The sequence below is a fragment of the Ursus arctos genome, unplaced genomic scaffold (assembly GCF_023065955.2).
Source record: "Ursus arctos isolate Adak ecotype North America unplaced genomic scaffold, UrsArc2.0 scaffold_3, whole genome shotgun sequence".
NCBI lineage: Eukaryota > Metazoa > Chordata > Mammalia > Carnivora > Ursidae > Ursus > Ursus arctos.
In genome coordinates, this window is record NW_026622985.1 from 26,556,516 (window position 1) to 26,582,695 (window position 26,180).

General features: G+C 34.4%; 1 protein-coding gene across 11 annotated transcripts in view; it reads right to left on the reverse strand.

Annotated features, from left to right (window-relative positions):
- SEMA3A (semaphorin 3A) overlaps positions 1–26,180 on the reverse strand; it is an 818,384-nt gene that overhangs the window by 256,904 nt on the left and 535,300 nt on the right. The window lies entirely within an intron of this gene.

A 26,180-nucleotide genomic window follows, 5' to 3' on the forward strand; every position in this document is an offset into this window, starting at 1 on the left:
TCAATGAAAAGTACGGGGGAGGGGGGAGTGTTGGGGGAGGGGTGTGTTGGGGGAGGGGTGGGAAAGGATTTGATGAGGGGTTTGGGGAAAGTGTGAACTAGATATGCTACTGAGAAAAAAAGAAGAGCATAAAAATAAACAATTATTATTTAATTTTTCTGCAATAAATCCTAGGTACTTATTTTAGAAATGAAAATAGGAATATTTATGGTGCTGGGAAAGAACTGGTATCTTTCCTCATCAAGGTCAAACGTTACTCAGGAGGAGATGGAGATGCCATAAAGGAGGATATTTAGTTAGGAGAAGACATGAAAAGCAGCCATCAGCGAAGAAGTGGGAGATTAGTCCAATCAAAAGGAAGTGGAGTCCTTGGAAGTATAACAAACAGTAAAGGGAGGGCAAAGCACCCTGCTGTTTCTGGTGTGAGGGGCAGTCTAGACCAAGGCTCACTAAGGATGCCAACACGCATAACAAGAGTTCTTGACGCTCTATATGATCATCTGCCTAAAGTGTTTCAGATACTTTCTATACTTCGTTGCATCTATAACAATTAAAATGGTGACTAATATTTAGTTGGTAGTCAATAAATACATGTTAAAGGAATGAATGAATAAATGAATAAATGAATAAAATGATATGAGAATGACTGAAACTTTTAAGCCTAACATACCTTTACAAGCTTCATGGGAGAACAAGGGTATAATTCTTTCCATAATAATAATAATATTTAAACATACGTTTAAAAAGTAATCTGTACCAGACACTCCAATGGATATGGCAATATACTACTAATATCATTTATAATCCTCACAATCATTCATTAAAGTGATCATTGTTATCTTCTTTTAAGAGAAGAGTTCTTCTTTTAACAGATATGCAGTATCCTTCAAAGCAAGAGCATCTATAAAAGCTAGGTTATATACATTTGACCCTGCCCTGGAGGACTTTGCACACTTACACTGCAGTAATTTTAATGCTACTAAATTTAATGCTACTTGATCACATTATTGATTTATGTCAATTGAGAAACCATATCAAGTATACCTTTTATATAATTACTCTTTTCATGATTGCTGTATTTTCAATATATAATCATACTACTGTATACATTCAACGAAACATATGCAACCTTTAAAAAGATGGTAGCTTTTCTGCACTAAATTACTTTTCATGAGAGTAAGAGCTAAGGAAATCTATATCCATATCCGTAACTATAGCTATATCTATAAATTTACCTATAGATATGGGTGATAAAACAACTTTTTTACATATATAAACAGTAGAAAGACTTACACTTAAACCAATTTTTAACTCACCAGTTCTGGGTAGACTGGTCCAATGTATAGTATACATCTAAATAATTTTTTTCCTATTCACGCTTCATCATACTTACAGGCCAGATGAGTATTTCACAAATTATAGACTAAGAGCTTGTAGAAAGTCCACTATGGCTTATGCAGAGTCAAGCTTACAGACAGAATAGACATTTCATGGATGAACCGTGGAAAGAAGAAAATATGGTTTATTTGTGGAGGAAGTTGAAGGAGTTGTCTTGAAGAAGCTATAACATTGGGTATAAATTATGCACTTATAGGTCTTTTAAAATTTGGTGTAATTAAAGTAAGTAGGACTTAGCAAATGGAACTTTTACATTTACTTATAGTAACTTTCCTCTTTATTGGCCCTTGGACAATATATTTTCCCACTGACTCAATTTCTTTAAGATACCTCCAAATTCTAAAAGACATTTCATTTTATGCATATGTGATGGAATCTGTACTCTTATGTAACCTTGTGGACCACAACCAGGTATGTGTGCAGGCAGGCAAATTCAAGGTCTGGAAGTCTCAATATTACTTGGTAATATTGTAGGTAGTGCAGAACACAAGGTTAGGAGTTCTTGCCTCAGAATGAAAAAAACCCAATCTTGTAAGTCCTATAATTTTAATGTTGGCAACAGGACATGTGGTATCTTTTTCTTAGCTTGATTTTGTATTACATTTCACTTTCCTTATTGGAATATTTTATACTACATGTCCCTCTGTGTCTATGAAATTCATTCAATAAAAGTATCTAACACATAGTTTTTTGTGAGGATTAAATTAGTTTATATATATAAAGCATTTATAACACATCTGGCACATTGTCAATGCTACATAAGTGTCTGCAGTTACTGCTTGCTCTCTCCACACACAAAGAAACACAGACACACACACAGACACACACACACACACACACACACACACACACTGGCTTTAATAGTTATCTCTAGAAATGATGTTCAAACTCATTATTTCCTGCATCAAATTTTACCGTATTTGAAACCTAGAAATTTATCCTACATCCTTCCAGTGTTTATTAAAAAAAGAGCATATTTTAGATACATATGATAATCATAATCATGATTCTTGGTCCGGAAAGGAAATAATGCTTCCCAATATAAACTGTACCAACAATTAGTGCACTTTTTCTTTATAGTGTTAGGACTGACATTTGAGTAATAGAAATAAAAGTCTATATTGGCACACCTGGAATTATTAGATGTAAAACACAGCATAAAGTAATTTCCCTTTAAACGAAAGTTGTAAACAAATTACCAATGAGTCAGCATTATCACTACTTCCACCAGAGAGAGACATGGATGATTAATCCTCCATTACTATTTATGACATTATGCTATTCTTTTTCTTGCATTAATTCAATCTGTATTTTTTGTTTCAAACAGATAATGAATATTTTACATCTTCATTAGTCCATCTTCCTGCTGATACAAGTTTACAAATATCTTCTCAGTTCTTCACATAGATGGAATACTTTAGACAATTCAACGTCATGATTCCAGAATGTGTTACAAGAGAATGTAAATATTTGAGAAAAATAAATAGTGACCTGAAGCAAACTACTTGGGGGGCCTACAACAATGTAGATAACTCTTTCCCCTGTTCTCTTCAACTTTCCTGACTACTTAGGCATTGTGTTTCTGGCTAAGGATGGCAGTAGAAGAGCCAAAGTTCTATAAGAAAAATTACTCCTGTGCTTTTTTTCTGGCTCCTGTTAACAGCAATAAATTTGGGGATACCAGATATATTAAGATAACGTATTTTCATTAGACTTCTGATCCAATTGTGGATCCATGTGGTTCAGATAAAATGCGTTCATGTACACAGATCGGAGATGCTCGTCATAACCATACAGGCCTCTAGTACCCTAGAGCACTATTCATCATGAGAATGAGCCACATTCATGCCTAAAAAAATAGAACCCAGTTTTTAATTTGGAGGAGAGAGGGTTTGGGAGCTCTTCTTGAGGCTGTTTGAGGCTGACTTGAGCCAGGGCACACGCAGTCTTCTGATCACTGTTTCACTCTTCAGTGGAAATTTAGATACTGAGTCATTGTCTCTGGTAAATGGTCCTGGGTCATCCTATGCTAATGTTGGCTAATTTGCTTCCAGATTCTTATGAGTTGAAGTTGTGCAAACAACTCTCCCAATTTTCTGAACTATGTGGTCTCTATTTTGAGTTCCTACCCTAATCATCAGCCTCCTGGCCTATTTTCTTAGCCACCTAAGGTTTTGCAGATGCCTGAAACCATTTCCAAGCCCAGAGAACCCCCAAGATTTCTACTGGAGTTTTGTTTTCAAAGCTTTATTTTTATTTATTTGTTTATTTTTTTTTTTAAAGTAGGCTCCACACCCAACATGGGGCTTGAACTCACAACCCTGAGAGCAAGAGTCACATGAGCCAGCCAGGTGCCCCTGAAATTTTCAAAACTTTAACTAGGGCTTAAAAAATTCAATAACTACTCCAGAGATGAGGGCTAAATAACAAAGCTAAGTTTATAATCACATTTAATCATATTTATTTGATTCCAAAGCTCATGTACATATTATATTCTCTGAGCTATTGCTTTTGCTCTAGCTTATGCTTCTTTTTCTGTGAATATAAGAGAAAGACCTCTGAACCAAATCTCAGAATTGTAACTATGTTCTGTTCTCTGCCTTGGGTATTCGGAGGGCTACACAACTTTGTTAACAAATATTTTGAATGAACCAGAACTAAGTATTTATGTTCTACCGTGTCACCATACCTGCCCAACTATCTGAAAAGCCCCCTTCACATACCTGTCTGCACTACTCAGCTTAGCCTAGTACACTAACCCAGTGACAGGTCTCAGCCCTCTACCTCCCCAGTTTCCTCTCTGCCCCAAACTCTGACCACTTTGCTTCCTTGTGAGCAAGCAATCTTGCTTGGATGAAGCTCATGATACGTTTTAAAGCACAGGAGATATAAGTGGTCTAGAAGCTATATATAATAAATAATAAAAACATCGCTAGAAAATTGTTAGAATCTCAGCATGAATGCTTTTTCTTGAATTTTAGACTAGGGATTAGAATATAATTTAGTAATAAATGAGGGTTCACTAACCATTTGAATAGGTCAAAGTGGTGTTTTAAGAAACTTTATGGTATTACTGCAGTAGCGGGGAAAACAAGAGGCCATTTTGGCATTACAGAGCGTGAGTGAGAATGGATATGAGAAAGTGACTTCAAAATTAAACAGCATTAGTGTGAGCCTGTTACTATGGAATATGAAATCATTATTCTTTGGCAAATTTGGGGAATTTACATTTTTGAGTTAAGAAGAAAGAAATGAAAAAAAAAAAAAAACCCACAAGAATGACTTATGAGTATCCAGTGAGAAAGAGGTACTACCTAAAACTGGACTGAAATGGGAGGCCAAATACAACTCAAAAAAATTAAAAACATAATTGAAAAGAAACTTGAAGTGCCAACTGGCACCCAAATGGAAGGAAATTGCTTTAGCTGGTGAGTGAGAAAATAGGGATGATGAATTAGCTGAGGTTTGGTCACCAGAGGACTTGCTAGAATGTTTCAGAAATGATGTGAATATTATATACAAGAGCTTACTGAGAATATTTACAACCTTAAATATAAGCATTACCTAATCATTGATGTGTCCATCAAATCACAATTACAGATTGTTTATCATACGTGTAGAAATGACACAGAATATAAGTGAGATATAGTCAAATTTATGAAAGTCATTTCATATTCCTTAATTTAATTTTTAATATATTGGGTAAAAATGCCTGTAAAATGAATTTCACCAATTTTAGCAAAAGGTATGATGGCAACTTTTAAAATACATTATTAAGTATATTATTTTAAAATACGTTTTCAAATTCTCTTATCTGTATTCAACTTCCCTACGTATGTGCACGTGCACACGCAAATGTGCGATTATCAACTTCTTAACAGTAGGGATCACTATTTAGGTTTTTTAAATTCTCAGAACCTAGTATTTTGCCTAACACTGAGTAAATTTGTCAGAAAATGGTAAAAAACTAAATCCTGTACTTAAGACAACGAAGTGTCTATTATTTTTTAGCAATAGTTCCTGGGTCTTTAAAAATGGAATTTTTCTTCTAAGTATTTCTACATACGTAGACCTATGCTTGAAAATACATATACTTCTATCTGTAATTCCTAATAAAAATAAAGACATTATAATGTCACCATTAACAAAATGATCTTTAGCATTACGACTATGTCTGTACAAAACTGTGGAAGTCAAAGCTAAAACAGAAGTGATTCGGTGGTCATTCAAAATGTCTAAAATATTTAATAAGGTTGCTGAATATTCCTTAACACACACACATACACACAGATTCAAACACACTCACAAGGACCAATTAGCAAAATCATATCAGCATTGTTTTTTAGTTACAGTTATGAATTGCCAAGTTGTAATTTTAGGGCAGGGAACCCTTTTTCCATTTTTAAATCATATTAAGTGCTTGTTTATATTTTTCACAGTTAACAACCTGATTGGTGTATTAATTTCTATTTTTCCTTTATAATCTCTCTAATTCTTTTACAGCAATAAATATGCAAACTGTATTTGAATTGCTTTAGGGCAGCTTTAAAAATGGAAATGGTGGCTAGATAACTCTATTACTTTGTTTCTGTTCTCTAAATGTTATTGAAGGGAATAATTGAATTAATTAGATATTAAAAAGTTCTATGCACTCAGTTCACCAGAGAACCACTGCTTTTAGACATTCCTTCTATATTACCATCCTGTTTATTCTGGGGAAGCTGCATGTCATTGCAATTTGGTCCTCTGGATAAAGAACTAGTTCCCTATGGCCATGGCAGTTTGTCTATAAGGTGGAAGTGCCAAACTACCAAACTACCTGAGGGAAACAAAGTACTTCCCCTGGAGATAGATAGATATACACACACACACACACACACACACACACACACATAAATACATATACATATGTATGAATATATTCAACATACATATATATTCATATACATACCTATATATGTGTATATACTCAAATATATAATATTTGTATAATTATAAAATAATTATATAATGTTAAAATATATATTTATAAATATAAACACAATATATATAATTAATGTAATATGTATTATACATAATATATGTAAAGAAAATACTCAGCATATGTATACATACACATAGAGATATATAACGTGTGTGTGTGTGTGTGTGCGTGTGCGTGCGTGAGTATTGTGACATTTGCCCTCCGCCTCCAGTTTGAAGTGGAACGGTCTCCCTGCAGTAAGGGAATGAAGTCCAGACAGTTTTAGATCCAAATGAGATAGGAAGGCTCAGTGGAATATTTGAGGGCCTGCTTCAGTCAAGTCTGAGGCAAACCTCTACCCATCTTCTTCCCAGTATTTTACCTCTTTTCTTAGGCTAAGTTGAGTTCAGTTTATGTAATTTTCATCCAAAGGGTTTCCTTGACTTTCTCAGCAAGACAGGCACTTACTATCAGAGTTGTGAACAATTTACAGCCCTCTATTACTCTACTTTTTCTTTCCTCTCTAGACAGAATGTCAGAATAGAAGCAAAAGGGTTATTATTATAGGCTTAACCTAAATGTGTTCTGATTTACTTTAAAGAAAATCATTTGCAAAGTTCGCTCCTTTAACAAATATCAAATTACTTGAAATTCACCTCCAACTAATCATGACCCATCAGTGTATCCACACCACTCTTGAGAATTTCAATGCCACCTCAAGGAAAACGAATGGTTCTAATTTGCTACTCACACATATGGCTGATCATTGAGCAACCTCAGAGTGACTTCCCCTGTGAACAAAATGAATCTTACTGTACAACTAGTAGAAGGATTTTCTTAGTCTCACTGCTCTTTCCTTCCTTCCTTCCTCTCCTCTCCCCCCTCCCCTTCTCTCCTTTTCTTTCTCTCCCCTCCCCTCCCCATCTGTCCCCTTCCTTTCCTTCTCATTTTCTCTCTCTCTCTCTCTCTTTGGAAATTCTCCTTCCTTCTGGCATCCTGGATCAATAAATAGCCTGAAATTGTCAAATGGCAAAAAAAAAAAAATATATATATATACACACACACACACACACACACATACATACATACATACCAGATCATTTAGCAGTATTTATCATCCTACAGAACTAGAACACTCTGTTCTTGGTATATCTAATTTGGTATAACAGTTGGAATTAAAATGATAATTATTTGATATGTAACTTTAAAAATATATTTTAAAAAATAAAATAAAAATATATGTTAAGAAAACCTAAGAAATGAAACATAGCTTTGAAGTAGTTTATCCTTGGACACAATATCCATGTCATTAGTTCACATAAACCCTGATCAAAACTGGGCCAGATACAAGCATATGAACTGATGGAGATGGGAATTATGTGAGGTTGGCCTTTTAGCATCATAGCGATTTTAGAGCTTCCAGGGACCTAGGAGATAATATAGTCAAACTCTCCAATTTTAAGGATAATTGAATTTAAATCAAGAGAGGTTCAGGGAATTACATTAAAAAAAAAAAAACCCAGCTAATTGATGGCAGAGCACAGATTAAAATCGGGGTCACCTATCTCTCAAATCAAACATCTTGCCTCTGTAACATGTTCTATGTTAGCCTAAAATAAAGTTAATGAGATAAACATTACATTATTATTATTATTATTATTAAGTTTGCACAAGGCAACTATCCATGTAGCATTTTACTTCCTTTTCAAAAAAAGTTAGTTGCTTGATAGTTCGTTGTGATTTGACTCTGCAGCAGAAATAACTTTTGGCTAAATATTGACTTCGGTGTCTTTAGAAAAATGCATCCTTTTGTCTATCAACTTGCACAGAATATATAAACAGATTGCAGTAATTATTTTATAATAAAAAGTAATTTTTAAAAGCATTATTTAACTGCTGAAAATAAGGATAAAGCATTTTCTTTAGGATGAATTCACATTGTTTCAAGGCAAAAACCATTTTTCTCTCCTACAAAACTTGTCGAGCAAGTATAGCTTGAGATGGGAATATTTAGATGGAGAATATGATTTGGTATCCCCCTGAGGTAAGATCAGTTTTCAAAGGATTAAGCTTGGAAATCTTCTCAAATGATTTACCTGCTTGTCTGGTTGGTCATGAGAGTTGAGGTGGCACTGAGTCTTGTTTTACTTTTCCACCTGGGTGGGCTTAATTCTATGAACCAGGTACAGAAATTTTTGTGAATTATTTTCCATTAAAAATTTGCTTTTGGCATGATGGAACATAAAGACTGAAACACCTGTGTACCAAGTACAAACAGCTGTGTGTCTTACAGACTTCTGCAGCATCTACCACATACCAGACCTTTGTTTGACCTGCCGTGAGAGTGTATGCAGGGGAAGAGTGAACCAAGGGAAGATGACAAATCTGAGAGCTAAATTCCACTTCCCTGGTTCCTCCCAGCAAGTTTGAAGGGCTTTGTTCTTTAGGATCTAGTTTGCTACTCATTGGCTTGAGCTATAATCTTTCTTTTTTTCTGTTCTTCTATACATCCATCTTTTATTGATTCATTTTGTTCTCCTGATTGGCAAATCTCCGGGATACATTAGGATTGTGGTGTGTGTGTGTGTGTGTGCGCACGCACGTGTGTGTGCATGTGTGTTTGTGTGTGTGTGTGTGTTTTAGGGGAAAAAAGGAGTAAGAGACAGCTGCAAATATTAAATTTTAAACTAATCTATTAATTAAAGTTTTTTAAAAATATAATTAAAAAGAAGCACAATTTATAGACAGAAATTGTGTTTCATGAGTTCTAGTCACAGAGCAACTTCTATAAAATGGAACTTTCAAGTAGATTACGTCTCTTAATCCCTGGGGTAGCTGGTTCACCTGATGATTAGGTTGGCATTTGTCATATGACCAGGACCCAATTTCTCTACTTCTACTCATTCATATTTCTGAAGCTATTTGCTATAACGGGACAAACTGAAGAATCATTATCTTTCATAAGACATACATAGGGACTATATATGGTAGACAATATCATCTTTCCTCCTAATCTCATTCTGATTTCTTCTCTCTTTCTCTGTTTATGTTTTAGTTACCTCGTCTGAGGTGCACTAATTTCAAAGACACAGATACATACCCATTTGAAGCTACTAAGATATGGACCCACAAAACAGAACTGGACCAGCAGTTTCAACCCTAGTCAGAATTATATTCTGGACAATCACATTCACTAAAACTTGAATAGAAACTTCAATGTGAATAAAGGAAAAAAATCAGATCATCAGACTTATAAAGAAGTTCTGTCTGGTTTTTGAGTATTACTAGAAACTCATTTTGCCTAATATCCAGGTAATTCTGGTACTTGGGCAGATACTATCAACACAATCATAAACTTCCACAAGCCACTGACTATCCTTTACCTTACAACCATGGCCCTCACCTTTAACCTTAATCATGGAAGATACAGGAGGGCCTGGTGAAGTGGGCTCAACCCTGACAACACTCTTCAAAGGTTATATCTCACTGAAATCCAGCCAGAAAAATCATCCTCAGAAATTCAGGAACACACACAACCAAAGATGCAAATATTATGATTATAATAAAATGATTCTCATAATGCAACCTAAAGGTCTTTGATGTCAGGAAATAATGTTATATATCAGGACTCCTTTCAGTTACTAAATGCAATTACTTAGTGTGTTTGCTTGTCATTGTCTTTCTCACCAATTTATAACCTTCTTTAAAGAAGGTACCATCTCTGTCCTGTTGAAATATAAACCTGGAGTGTCTGGCACTTTGGTCATTGCAGCTTGGATAACTGATGGAATTTATGAATATAATAACTAAAACAAAACATTCAATTGGCTTGGTAAAGTCATAACCTCGTTTATGTCTACTGGATCATTACAATTGATCACATAAAAAACCAAAAACCAAAGAAAATTTAGAACTTGTGAAAAGAAAGCCAGACATATTCAAGATAATTTCACATACACCTGTTGTTGATTTTATGGAATATGAAATCTTTTTCTTTTGCGATTAACTAAAGATTAAATACTTTTAGATGCTTGTCACTTTACAGTTTAACCCAATAATTTGTAATCATATAATTATATAATGGGCCGTTTGTATCTATTATTATCAGCAATTAATACTAAATTCAGCTGAGAAATAACAGTAATAGAGTAAATATATTTATTATTCAATTCAAATATGTTAAGTGACTTTGGCTAAAAGAACTTGGTTTGAGGAAGTAGGCAACAGAATAAAATTGTATTGGTATAACATTTTGGGACATTTTAAAATATCATTTTCCTTCACCAATACTATTTATTGGCTTTATTTTATTCTTCAAGTTGTATCACTCATATTGATTGTACATGAGACTAGATTACAAAGTCCAGTGCTGAAAGACATTTTCCCACACTTCTACCAAGTTAACCATAGTACAGGCAGGTCAGATTACACCATTATCTCTGAGCATCTGGAAAACTTATACTATTTAGTCCCTCGGTACCAACAAGAAACTCTTTAGGGAATTTTCTATTTTTCTAGCCCAGCTTTTTTTTTTCACCTTAAGAAATAAATAATAATCATGAGCTGAAATGTAAAGGCAGTTATTTTCCAACAGTATATTATATCATCCAAATGGCAACAGTGATGATTTTCAACATTGTACTTCTATCTCATTTCAGAAATATGCAGTATGGTTAAAATTCATAGATAGATAGATAGATAGATAGATAGATCGATATGTCCATCCTAGAATCACATATTTCCTATTTGAGACTATCTCAATATTATTTGTCAGGTTCTTTGTTAACCAGGTCTTTTGACAATGCATTAATGTAGGAGTGGAAATAACACTGCTATTTCAGACACAGAGAAAGGCTCAAATAAGTGAGCAAGAGAAATCTAAATTCAACTAAAATTTCAAAAAATGCTTCTTAATTCTATCTTTGCTTTTTTTTAAACTTAGGTATTCATATTAAGGCCAACAGCATCCTAGAAATAGTAGGATACCAGCAATAGTCCTCCATTCTGGCAATTTCCAAAATGTTTTCTGTGGGAGATTAGTTTCCTGGAATATTAATAGATGTTACTCACAGTAAAGATTCTGAAATTTAAAATGTTTAAGTAATGGTGAAATAAAGAAAGTAAAACAACTAATCTGGCTCCTGTAAGAAATTCTAAGACCATTAAGTATGTGAATGTGCAATGTGAATTTTAGGACAGTAATAAAGTGTGAAAGTTGTCCTACATTTACTTGAGAGTGGTCTTTTCCCCATGGCATATTGGGGAAGTCAGTGTTCTACAGACCACCTTTTGGGAAAAGTTGCCCCCATCTAAACCATCAGTATGTGAAAAATACCAGAATCTGTTGTAGGCAGTGCTCAGGATACTGAGGGAGCAATTGTGTATGAATGGACATTCTTTAAGTAGAATATACACACCTGCAATTCAAGTTTTTGATGGCATTCCTTGCCAAATGTCTGCCATGTTTGGTAGGCTTTGTCCTGTTTCACATTTCTTCTCCTCTATGAAGAGTCATGTTTGAAAGAAAACCCTCAGTTTCTTTGATTTCCACAGGGGCATTCAGTTGCTGGTTCAGTTGACCCCTCCCCAAATGCCTTTGGGCATTTGTCTCATTCTGTGGCTCACTCACATTTCATCACACATTCTCCAAAGTTTGTTAATCTTAATTCTCTTTGTTTTAAATAAATAAAAAAAATAAAATTAAATAAAAATAAAAATAAAAAAATAAAAAAAATAATAGTACATTTACATGAAATGGCAAAGAACAACTATGGAAGTCTTATTTCCTTCACATAGACTCTTAGACCTCAAAAAGGGTTTCCAAGATTACATACGCACCTATCAGTTTAGAGTAGGGCCCATTTTTAACCACTTCAATTTTACCTTTTAATTTTTCTGCTTAAACGTAAGTATTTCCACTTCCAGAGTACATTTAACTTATCCCAGGTGAACCTAAGTGGATGATCCACTTTGCAGTTTGCTGCTTCACCTCCAAGGCTCTCCAGGCCACTCTTACTCAGCTTGATTAAGTGGCTTCCTCCTGTTGATTCTGCCTTTCCTTCGGTCAGTAAACAATGTGCTATGCAGGAAAGGTCTCTGAAATTTCTAACAATTATTTCCTCCTCTTCCCACAATTAGGGAGCAGAGAGAGAAGAGAGAGGAGAGAAAAAATACACAGTTCTGCTTACACTGTCACTTTGCATCAGTATGAGAGGGAACACATATACCCGGCATGAAAGGGAATAATTAAGCACGGAGCTAAGAGTGAACCTGGGAAACTTTCCAGTTTTTCACAAGTTAGGTCTTCACTGGGTGATCTCCAACAACACGGATTTTTTTTTTTTTTTACCAGAATATATGGCCATTCATCTTAAAACTGTGTACATGTACTGTACTCATACATTACATATGTTATAAAACACCCAAAAGAGAAATTTTAAGTTCATGTGATAAACAGGGTGACCAAATGATTTATTTTCCAAACAGGGTCTCTTTGAGAACAAAAGGGCGTGCTATTAATAATTATATTGAGACAACTGTTGTAAATTGGAACTCCCCGAGGCAAAGCTGAATGGAGGAAACGTCTAACAAAGAAGATTAAATTAAAAATATTTCAAATGTCTTACTAATTATACTGGCTTTATACTATTATTAGGTAATATCTCAAAGTACAATGTACACTGGGGGCTAAATTCACCATTAACTATAGGAATATTAATCTATATTTCAAGTAGATATTTTGATTTTAGGGGTTTCACCTTACTGCTTAGTAAAGTCTGATTATATCATCTTTTTTTTTTTTTTTACTTATAATTGAGACCGAGGAAGACTTTCTATAAGAATTAAAAGGGTTAGCTCTGTCACGTTTTGTTTCATTTTGTTTTCTTATATTCACAAAAACAAATTTGCAAAAATATTTTATAGTCTCTATTCTGTTGGTTTAATTATTGCTAGGAAACATAATAAATAATAAAATCCATAAATCCAATCCATGTACCAGGCATTGATGACAGATGCTATATGTTTGCTCCCCTTTGTGGAACTTCAAACTCTTACCTCAGGTTACCAGGTATTAATAACATGAGACAATCTGACATTTGGATGAAATAAAAGCACCGATGTTAATGTAATATTACATATACGCTTTATTTACTTTGTAGTTTTAAGACAAATATAAATAATAGTTCTAATCTTTCCAAATTCCAACAGTGTGTATCTTCTGTACTGCTTGGGATGCACATACCTAACATTAAATAAAGCTGCTTATCTAGACCAGAGCTTTGTCAACTGTCGTGTGCATATGACTGCCTGAAGTTCTGGGGAAAATACAGATTTTGACTGAGTTGATCTGGAGAATAGCTGCAGATTCTATATTTCTACCAACTTCTCAAGTGTTGCTAGCCTAAGGACCACACTTTTAGTAGCAAGACCCCTAGACTTCGACTATGTTTAATACAGTAATCACTACTCATGTGTGACTATTGAGCACTTAAAATGTAGCTAATCTAAGTTGAAATTGGCTGTAAATGTAAAATACACACCAGATTTCAATGGCAGTATGAAAAAGAATGTACAACATTTCATTAATAATTTTATGTTGATGATATGAAATAATAATTTTGACCCTAATGACGTATAAATGGTATTTAATATACAGTATGGATATATTAATAATTTTTAATATGACTACTAGAAACTTCAAAATTATTTGTATGTTTCACATTATATTTCCTTTGGATGCTGCGCTCAAGTTCACAGAACGATGTCCTGATTATATAAAATGATATTTTATATATTTTTATATAGATAAATTGAGGGCATGCCTCAATTAATATTTCCAGATTTGCCTTTTGCCACTCCCCATTCCATGCCCTAAGTTTCAGCTACATGATGTTATTTAGTATTCACCCAAAATCTATTCTTTCATTTATTTGTTTATTCAACAAATACTTACTGAATGTCTACAGTGAACTAGGCAACCCTAGTAGGTGATGGGGGATATAGCAGGGAAAAGAACAGATATGGCCCAGCTTCCCTGAACAAACTGTCTCTCTTATTTCAAAAAGGAAAATTCCTTTTATCTTTTACATCCCCCTCTCTCTCTCTTTCTTTTTTCTTTTCTTTTTTTTTTTTTTAAGGTACTTGCTGGCTTTTTAATTTGTACTTCTATAGTTTCTTGTATGTATTTCACAAAAAGCATTTCCTAATGTTATGTTTAATATATACTGTGTTAAAACTGTACGAGCTGTATGTTTTTCCAAATACAGATTGTTAATTAAGTCTTTGATGGTATGATTTAACCACCATATCTTCCATTGAAAGTGTAATTTCCAGCATATAGATATTAATAAACCAATTTTTGAGTGGATTCACTATTTCAAAAATAAGATGGTAAAAATTTTAAACACTATTCACTTCCACAAACTAATTTTAAAAATCAATGATTATTTTAATTTGATTGCCATTTGGCATGGTTCACTCTAGCCTTCCTTCTGTTATTATCAATATCTTATATACTAAGGTACTGTCAAGCTCAGCAGATTTAAAATCAATTCAGCAAAATTTGAGCCATACTTGATGATTGTATTAGTCCTTAAGCAATGAATTTAGTCTTCTTGAATACTGGTCTTCTCATTACTAAAATGTTTTTTAATTACTGCTGCATATTTTTGTTGAAAAGATTGAAGGATGCAAATCATGAAATAGTGCCCAGTTTATAGCAATCCCTCAATAAATTTGAAATCTAACTGGTTAAGTCTTGGTCATTTTATTTCCTTTTTAGTAACTAAGTGTAAAATAATGCTCGGTAGGTAAGGCATCAGACCACCTTCATATTGTGGATAAAACTTACAGATTTACATTTACCTAAGTGTGCTGCTTCGTCAAGTAGTATCATTTTCCTCCACCTCGATTATTTCAGGTATAAAATGAGGGGACTGGAAAAATGACATCAATGAATATTTGGAGATGATGATAAAGTCTTGGAAAAAATTAGCAACACAAATCTTTTTAATTCTCTTCTTTCTTTTTTTTCTTCCCTCTCTCCCATCCCAGTTCAAAAGTCATTGCACAGTCACAGCTGATAATAGATTAAAAATGAATCTATTCTATAGATCCTACAGACATGAAAAGGATAATAATGAAATACCATGAACAACTCTATGCCCACAAATTTTATAACCTAGATGAAATGGACCAATTCCTTGAAAGACATAATTTACCAAAACTCATACAAGAAGAAATGTACTATGTGAATTGGCCCATATTAAAGAAATTTAATCAATAATTAATAACCTTCCAAAGCAGAAAGCATCAGGCCCAGATGGATTCAGGCATGAATTCTACCAACCGTTTAAGGAAGAAATTACATTAGTTTTCTATAATCTCTTTCACAGGATAGAAGCAGAAGGAATACTTCCTAATTCATTTTATGAGTCCAGCATTTCCTTATTACCAAACTAGATAAAGAATTACAAGTAAAGAATATTACAGATCAACATTTCTCATGAACATAGATGCAAAAATCTTCAACAAAATATGAGCAAATCAAATCCAACAAGGTATAAAGTGAATTACACACCACAATCAAGTGAAAGGTATGCAGAGCTGATTCAACATTCAAAAATCAATCAATGTAATCCATCACATCAACAGGCTAAAGAAGAAAAACAACATGATTGTGTCAATAGATGCAGAAAAAGCATTTGCCAATATCCAACATCTATTCATGATAAAAACTCTCAGTGAATTCGGGATAGTGGGAGCCTTCCTCAACTTAATAAAGAATACGTACAGAAAACGTACAGTGAACATCATACTCAGTAATAAGAAACTCAAAGCTTTGTCTATATAGAAAATCCAAAAAAATCAACGAGAAAACTCCTAGAACTAAGAAGTTATTATAGCAAGGTAGCAGGATACAAGGTTAAGAAACAAAAGTCAATCTCTTTCCTTTATATGAATGAACAAGTGGAATTTGAAATTAAACACAAAATCATTTAAATGAAATAAAATACTTAGATATAAGTCTAATGAAATATGTACTAGATATATATGAGGAAAACTACAAAACTCTGATGAATGAAATCAAAGGAGAACTAAATAAACAGAAATATTTTATGTTCATGGACAAGTAGATTTGATATTGTCAGGACGTTGGTTGATCTATAAATTCAATGGAATCTCAATCAAAATCTTAGCAACTTATTTTATGGATATTGACAAACTTATTCTAAAGTTTATATGGGGAGGCAAAAGACCTAGAAAAGCCAATATAATATTGAAGGAGAATACCAAAGATGGAGGACTGGCATTTCTTGACTTCAAGGTTTACTATAAAGCTACAGTAATCAAGACAGTGCAATATTAGTAAAATAATAGACAAACAGATCAATGAAACAGAATAGATGCTCCAGAAATAGATACCCCTCCTTAGATATAGTCAACTGACTTTTGACAAAGAAGGAAAGGCAATACAATGAAGAAAAGATTACTTTTCAATAAATGGGGCTGGATCAACTGGACATCCACATGCCAAAAGATGAACCTACACCAGATTTTACTCTATTACAAAAATTAACTGAAAATGGATCACAGACTTAATGTAAAATGCAGTGTATACACCCCTAAAAAATAACACAGGAGAAAACCTAGATGACCTTGGGTATGATGATGACTTTTTAGACAAAACACCAAAGGCATGATCTCGGTAACTCAGTTATCAACTTTGTAACTAATGTTCCACTCTGGTGGGGATGCTGATAATGAGAGAGGCTATGTATGTGTGGGGGTGGGAGATACATGAGAGATTACTGTCCCTTCGCTTCAATTTTGCAGTGACTCTAAAACCTTTCTGAAAAAATGGAAGTATCACAATATTTGAATCTATTAGTATGAAGTCATGGTTTAATATTTAGGCAAAAATATAGACATAGAGATAGATGTGAAGCTGTGTATGTACATGCATGTGTGTGAATATTTGTATTCCCTAGTTCTTTCTGTCCACTGAAAGAGCGTGTGAGCAGTAAAACCCTAATAACAAGAACTACACCTAGCACTCAGATCTTGGTTTCTACACACTATTTTCCGTTGAAAGGAACCAGGGCTCCTTGAAGAAATGGCTAATCTCTGAGCTGCAGCAGAAAAAGTCCTAGAATATCATGTTGTCTCGGACAGTAATGAAATACTTAAAGAATGATTTGGACATGTCAAAATGATTAAGGGTCTAGCTAAAAGAACTTTCACTGGTCAGTTGTGGACAATCATAAAAATGATTCTAAAACACTGAATAATATTGGAATCCATTAGTTTGCACTGATAAAAACAAATGAATAAATAAAGTGGAAGAAGATAAATATCTTCTTTACAGTGGAATATCTACTAATAAATGCATTGTATGGATAAAATTAGCAAATCATCATCAATAAAGACTAAATTAATGCTACAGGCAAGAAATATCAATAGTTTCTAAAATTAATGAGAGAAGTGGGATGAGGAAAAGAATATTCATTTAGTTTCATAATATCTTTCTGCAAAATACATACTGATTACAAAGAACAAAAGAAAGGTACCTCTCTAGCGGAGAAACCTGGCAGTGGCCACCTTAATCAAGTACTAAAGTTAACACCACCCATAATGGGACACATCAATATCATATGCTAATTGATAGGATACAAGGACAAGACATCATGCCTGTGCACTCCTGCCCCAAATGCATAACTTATGTATAATCTTGAAGGAACACTAGACAGTTCTGCATTGAGGGACATTCTACAAAATGAATGCCTTACATATCTTCAAAAATGTCAAGGTTGTGAAAGTCAAGGGAAGACTGAGGAACTGCCCTTAAGGAAGGAGATAAGAGTGACATGACCACTGTGTGCAAGAGACCATGCTGGATTGGATTCAGTTGTGATCCCTGAGTGCGCAACTGGCAACAGTGAATGGTGAGTGAAGGGCATGTGGCTGTTCTTTGCAGCATTTTTGCAGTTTTTTAGTAAATTTGGAATTTTTTCAAATAAAATTAGTTTTAATAAGCAGATAAAAGCAAAACAAAGCACAGCAAAGTGTTCTTTTTTTTAAATAATAGAAGGTAATAAACTTTTTTTGCAGGTAGTCAAATGTATCAGAATTTTAAGCCAGTGTGCTCACAGAGAATGTGTGATATTGGCCTGCTGCATACTCACTCCTAATGATTGCATTTTTTCCCTTTCTTGTGCTGACAAGTAACTTCAAATTTATGTAGCTTATTCCTAATAAAAATCATGTCAGTATTGTCTGACCTCCCAATCTATTTAGATATTCTTCATTATATACGTTTCACAGCATTCTGTGTACACCTCTATCAGCATAAATCATACTGTCTCTTGAGCTCAGATAAGAACTCTTTGGTAGGAGGAAGCTTACTATTATTAAAATGTAAAAGATCACTACACCACTGCAATGAATATCAGAGATAATGTTACTGTATGTCCAGCTTGTGAACTATGTATTTTTTGTCAATGTAAAAGTAACTATATCCTATTTAATCTTCTTTTTCATTGAAATGTCTAAATAGAAATATTAAAAGTTGCACTGTCATTTTTGTTCTCATTTTAATAACCAGGTAGAGTTTCACCCATTATTTGGTTTTTAATTTTTCTGTTAAAATTTACAAATTTCCAGGGGTGCCTGGGTGGTTCAATCAGCTGAGCATCTGACTCTTGGTTTTGGCCCAGGTCATGGTCTCATGGTTTTGGGATCTCCCTGCTCAGCAAGGAGTCTGCCTGAGATTCTCTCCCTCTCCCTCTGCCCCTCTCCCTGCTTGCTCTCTCTCTCAAATAAATAAATAAATCCTTAAAAATTTTACAAATTTCTATAATACCAAATTTTATGCATTTCATCTTTCAAACAGCATATCACTGAGTTTAGTGTTTTTTTTTCTTTTTACCCCAAATAAAAGGATGTATCTTTTAAGATGGAATTTTCCCACTTGATGATTATAACTCATATACTTCTTTCTTCTTTTTTTGAATCCTGTGCATCCTTGACATCTCTTTTATTCTTGTTATATGGGTTATATTCAATTTGATCTTAAATTCACTGCTATGTAAGAAGACACATATTGTGTTTAAAATTTGCCAGTGATTGTTCCTAAGTTATTCAAAAGCATTTGTAAAACCACTGTCATTGTCCCTAATTGTTTAAAGTTTTATTTCTTCAGTAACTCAATTCTGATACAAGGATTATATTCTCTTTTCCCTTCTTTTCCATTTCTGGAAGAGTTGGACAGAGAAGCATGAGATTGGTATAATGATCATCCATAGAAGTGCTAAAAGGGAAGGCTAGTCCTAGGGTGACCACTTGAAAAAAACAGGGGGCAGTCTGGGAAGACTTCTGGGCATGATCCACTGCTACTCCCAGGGAGTCAGGGCAGTTGTGTGGAAGTTGGTTAAGATCTGGAGTTAGTGTGTGAATAATTAAGTGGGCATCACCCACGAGCTGTTTTTGGATAGGACTGGATAGGAACATTCTACTCCTCTCTCCAAGAAAACAGGGGAAAACAGTTTAGTTCTTCAATAGAAGCCTGGGCTTCTCACATTCAAACCATATTTTTTTCAATTTGTTCCAACTTGAAATTATTATCAATTTCTCATAAGCTTTATTATTAAACAATATAATGTGGTGTTTAAAAGAACAGACTTTGTAGCCACATTTAGCAGGTTCAAATTCCAACTCTTGTTGACTAGCTATAAAACCTTCAGGATTTTACTTAACTTCTGACCTCAGTTTCTTCAGCTGAAAAATGAGGATAATTTATGGATAACAATAAAATATTCTCAAAGGTAAATTGAGTCATTACATATGACTATGTTTGGCTGACATGATAAGAACTCAATAAATGTTCACTGTCATTATTACAAGGCTTTCTGATAGTATTGTGACATTTCCCTTTTTTGTTTGTTTCACGTTTTTTATTTAAATTCTAGTTAGTTAACATATAGTATGATATTGGTTTCAGGAGTAGAATTTAGCAATTCATCACTTATAGAACACTCAGTGCTCATCACAAGTGCCCTCCTTAATATTCATCCCCCACCGACCTCCCTTCCAGCAACTCTCAGTTTGTTTTCTATAGTTAAAGAGTCTCTTATGGTTTACCTCCCTCTTTTTTTTTCCTTCCATGACATTTTCTTTTTCTTTCATATCTTCATGGATAATTAAAAGAACAGAGAAGTTGCCATTAGTATGTTCCCCAGAAGCTATATTAAAGGGTAATTTCTTGACCATCCATTTCAATTGATCTTTTCCATAACATTCAAAATTGTCTGGGCTTTTTGATTGCCCCAGACCTACATTACCAAAGGTGACACATATCAACACCCTCATCCACATCTACTCATCATCTTTTTCTGGAATAAATCCACCTTTTTCAATTAGCTTCAAAGTAAATTCACATTTTAAAACCACTGCTGGACTCTCAAAGCTAGTTTACAAATATATATATAATTTTCTAGTGGACTCCTTGTTACATTTCTTTTTGTGGCTGCTACAAAGCACTTCCATTCTCTTTAAAATCACCACGTTACTTCTCAAACCTCCAGAAATGCTCCTTTTTAAGCAAACTCCTTTTTATGGTAGTGATTAAACTGATATTATAATCATCTTTGTGATCTTTTTTCTTATCCTCATAATTTGTTGAAATTTCATGGTATCTCTATTGACTTTCTCCTCTATTAACAAACAGAATTAAGCCTTTCCAATCCTAAAACATCTTCTGTCATCTTCCCTCTTTAATGTTGGAAACCTCTATTCTCATTCTTTCATGCTGCCTTCTTTACTCATTAGATAACCATGAACCAGTCTTTCCTAGGGCATAAATATGTCTTTCTATATAGTAGTAGTTGTGCTCGCTCTCTTTCTTTTTTTTTTTTTTTAAGATTTTATTTATTTATTCGACAGAGATAGAGACAGCCAGCGAGAGAGGGAACACAAGCAGGGGGAGTGGGAGAGGAAGAAGCAGGCTCATAGCGGAGGAGCCTGATGTGGGGCTCGATCCCACAACGCCAGGATCACGCCCTGAGCCGAAGGCAGACGCTCAACCGATGTGCCACCCAGGTGCCCCTCACTCTCTTTCTTTAAAGAAATAAAGTGTTACAGCAAAATAAATTTTGGAAAAAAATGAATAAAATTATGTAAATAAAATAGTAAAATTGTGTAAGTTATGCAGAAGGTTAATATGGACTGCTAATCTTCAAAAATTATGATTGGGTGTGCATGCATTGCGTGAGTGTGTATTTGTGTTTGAGAGTGTCAAGGTCATGGGTTGTATTGGGTAGTTTGGCTTCCAAACCTACTTGAACACTTAAATCTTTGTTCTCAGAACACCCAAGATGGATGTCTTGGGTCCCATTCTAGAATCAGTATGCCAATGAACACATGCTGACCACTGATGCAATCCATGGAAACAGATATACTCATGTGTTAAACCGTGTGTTGGTATTTCTAAATGAATGTATCAAGCTGAATTTATAGTAAAGTCTAAATTGAAGTGAAATTTCAGTACCTATATTCTCTTCTAAAGTAAGTGCTATGTGTATCTGTCTCTGAGTGTTTGCTTTAACTCCTAGCTGTTAGGAGTCAAAGCAAACTTTAACTTTGCTTTAATTCCTGCGTGGTTAGTAGGAATAGCAAGGGACCATCTACTAGGGAAATATTTAACCTGGTTCTCCTGATTGCCAACGACTAGCTTCTTGTAGCATTCCCTAAGTACTACATTTTCCTTTTTTTCCCCAAGTACTATGATTCAAGAACAATCTGAAAAGTGGACTTTGAGGTACTGAAACGTAGGCAAAACATCAGATACAGCCCTAAATCTATCCTAGTTGACAATATCAGCAGCTAAGATCATTAGACTTTACCTACACACTTTGGGGTGAGAGCAGACAGGGCTAGTAAATAGATGGTCAATGTTAGGAGGGTAAAATGCTTCATTTCCTCACACTCATCGAAACTTAAAAACAACTCTTGGCCTTGAGTGACTTATTTTGTAGAGTATTGAGCAATTCAAATGGAATGCTGTTTAATCCCCTTTAATCATTGTATCCTATGAAGGGAATGACTTTTTCAAAGTTATAAATAACAAAGGTTATGAAGTAGGAGAATGTGCTTATTTTTTAATCTCGCTATGAAAACTTTTTTCCAATTTTCTAGATGATGTTTCTTTTCTGATTGATGGGCCTATTAAGTTTGCGGGAATAAAAGCCAAACAAACATATAGAAGTTTTCTTTATGCCTTCAAATTCAATTCCTATTTAACACAGTGGGGTCACCAAACATCCAGTAAAACTTTTGCCAATGTTTGTGTTTTCTTGCAATTAGATGAAAATCAAAGCCATGTGACACCAACAGGGAAAACAGCAGGTCTCAATGTGTGCTTGGTGGGGCATAGTCTGTTATTCCCTGTACTTTTAAGTTTTGAGAGTTGTAACCAAAGCTTTATTATTTGTGCTGTGGTTGTGGTGTTCTAATCCCACCCCCCCCCCCATTTTATGCTGTTTATCTACAGTTTACAAGTGGTTTCAGAGAAGAAAATCAAACTTCCTTTACTGTTTAAATACAGAAGACAAAATAACAGGTGCCTGAAAACCTATGAGAAGACATTAAACAAAAGGCGTAAAGAATTCTTACTTTATGTACTACTAAAGGCTTTTCCAGGAAATGAAAGCAATACAGGTATAACAAAGGTATCTGAGAAAAAAATATGTGCATATTCATGCATATAAACATTCATATACACAGTTGAATTCCTAAAATATGTGGTTATGGCAAGGAGTAATAAACCCACTTCATTTAACAGGAAAGTTATTATATTTCTTTTTAACTAAATATTACGATGTAAAGGCTGGTGATGCCAATAATATTAAGTCACTAATATAAATGTTAGCATAAAAATCTATTTTTTTTCTGAGAGTTCTATTGAATGTTTTGTTTTGCTTTTAACTGACAAGATGTTTCTCACAACAGAAGTTGCCTATAAAGGAATTTTTTTCTTTGGTAACAGACAACTTCTTGGAAGAGAAAAAAAATAGCTGTTCACATTAGCAAAAGCAGAGCCCTCAATAAATATGCATACATTATAATGATCTGAGTGCTGCTGAAGTTTTGGAATGTTAAATTTAGTTAAAAACATTTAATTCACCTCCTCCCCCCTACCTCAGCTAAAAAGATGCAGAACAGTGGATTTTTGACTCTAAGGGAGGAAAGAGGAAATAAATATAAGGCACCTCCATGTAGCAGTGGTGGCTTTGGTTTGACATGCATCCAAGGCAAACTCTTTCATTCACATCTTGAAATCTCATTGAATTCAGTACAAGAGAGCAAAGGAATGTAAAACAGACAGAAAGAAATACAGATAAAGAATGGAGCAGGCTTAGAATTCCATTTTGATATATAATACCTTCTGTTTAAAAAAAGTATTCAAGAATTGCTGAGTTTTATCTGAAATAATAGACCCTGATTAAAGAATAAATAACGGGGCGCCTGGGTGGCGCAGCGGTTAAGCGTCTGCCTTCGGCTCAGGGCGTGATCCCGGCGTTGTGGGATCGAGCCCCACATCAGGCTCCTCTGCTGGGAGCCTGCTTCTTCCTCTCCCACTCCCCCTGCTTGTGTTCCCTCTCTCGCTGGCTGTCTCTATCTCTGTCAAATAAATAAATAAAATCTTTAAAATAAAATAAAATAAAATAAAGAATAAATAACATATAGGAGCCTCTAAGAAAGAAAAAAAAGAAAACAGTATTCAAAGTGCTCTAATTCAGTACCTTTAGTTTGATAGAATCCTTATTTTATTAGATAATGATAGCTAACATTTCTTGGGGGGAAAAAACCCCAAACTTGGTAATTCTTTATTACATTTACCTTCAGAATAGTTCTGTGATACAGGAACTATTGTTTCTTCCCATTTTATAGAAACAGGGTTTAGACAATTTGAGTAAGTTAATCAAAACAAAAGGCAAAATTCAAGGGCATTGCCAGATTTCACAGACAGGCAACTTTTGAAATCCTCCTCCACCCTCTCCTATCCCAGAGCTCTCGTTCTTTAATGCTGTGCTCTGCTGTCAGTAGGATCCTGACTATGTTTTGTGTACCACTTTTTAAATGCAAAGAACCACATTTGCACCATTTAAGAATATGCTGATAATATATTTCCAAGGATCATAGTATTTGATACCATTCATATCATCAGTAATCTATATTCAACATCTAAACAAATACATCACGTGATATATCTATACTTACACAGTATTTAGAAAATCTATTTTCTCTAACACAGTCATTCACAGAGCAAAGAAGTTCCTTAAGTGCTTAACTCAGCACATACTGAAATCCATGGAATAATAATTTTAGCACAGACTGAATTTGATGGGGCAACTCCATTTTAAAAACCGTGTGGCCCTGATTACATACTAGGTACCATTCTACGTACTGCTCCACCTAAATTCTCACGAGTCATTATTTTTCAGTCTTTCCAATGAAAATAAAAACTCTGTGAAGTTTTTATTACTCTGCCATAGTATAATAACTAAACCTGCCACGGTCTCTTAATTTTTATTCCAAATCATCTAAAGCCCTAGAATCATGGGGTCTTTAAAGCTGAAAAAGATCATCTATTTTGGTTTCCCCATATACCATTATCTTGCTTTTCTTTTAACTATTCTCTTATCATTTTACTTAGTTTTTGTTGATGCTGCTGTTTTCTCCCTGGCTTTCTCTCTCTCTCTCTCTTTTTTCTCTTATCATTTTAAAATTCATTCTATCAAAGAGATTACTCCAAAAGCACTCCTCCTCCACCAGGCCTGAGTCCTTTATGTTCTTCATTGCATTTTTCCAGCCTATTTGGTTTCTGAAAATCCACGAACTACTCTATGTGTTGTGGTTATTAATGACATGGGGAAGCTGAAGGGATGTCATTTGGAAAGGCTCCAGTTCTGCTGTTTTTGCACTAGGCCCTACTTACTCATGTTCTGTATTCTACCTTGCATCTGAGTAAAATCCAAAGCTATGTTTCATTCCAAGGAGAAAGCAAGAAAGTTAATCATTGTCTGAGTTTTGTCCTAGGACCCCAAACCTCTGACAACATTTAGGAAGAGCCAGATCCCAAATATGTTCTAGAATGTTGGTTTCAAACAAACTTTGGCATCAAAACCCCCTTCCATGATTTGTTAAATAAAACCTATTATTCACCTGTCACTCGACTTTGATTGGACCCTACCCTGGATTCCTGAAGGAACACATCCTGGATCCCTTTCCCTTTCCAATATAAACCCCTAACCCCAAGAGATGGAGAGACTCATTTCTCCTTTGCTTTCTGAGTCTCCCAGACACTTCTTCTGCTATACTCTGTCACTAATGCTATTTAAAAAACGCTACTTTTACATCCTCTGGCTAGTGTTTGATTTCTGCCCTGCTCAAAGCCAAGGACTCTCTTGGCTGGTGCTGTGGGACATACCCCTCCAGGTCCTCGGACTCAGCTTGTCCGTAGCACTGAGGTTATTTTTTTTAAGGTATGGTCCATTTGATTCAAATGTGAAATATTTCTTTTTCATTTTTCAATAATTTCAGAAAAGCATGTCTTTGAGAAACCTTTCTAATTAGAAGACAGATTGTGAGAAACTGTCATCTCAGTCACCTTTCCAAAGGAAGTTCTTGTCAAATAATGCAAATCTTAACCTTAACTAAAATTTTACAATTTCTCCCATTTGTTTATTTCAGTCCTCATTTATGTGTTTACATACTTTGAAAAGTAGGCCCAACACATTTTTTTTCACATTTATGGTTATGT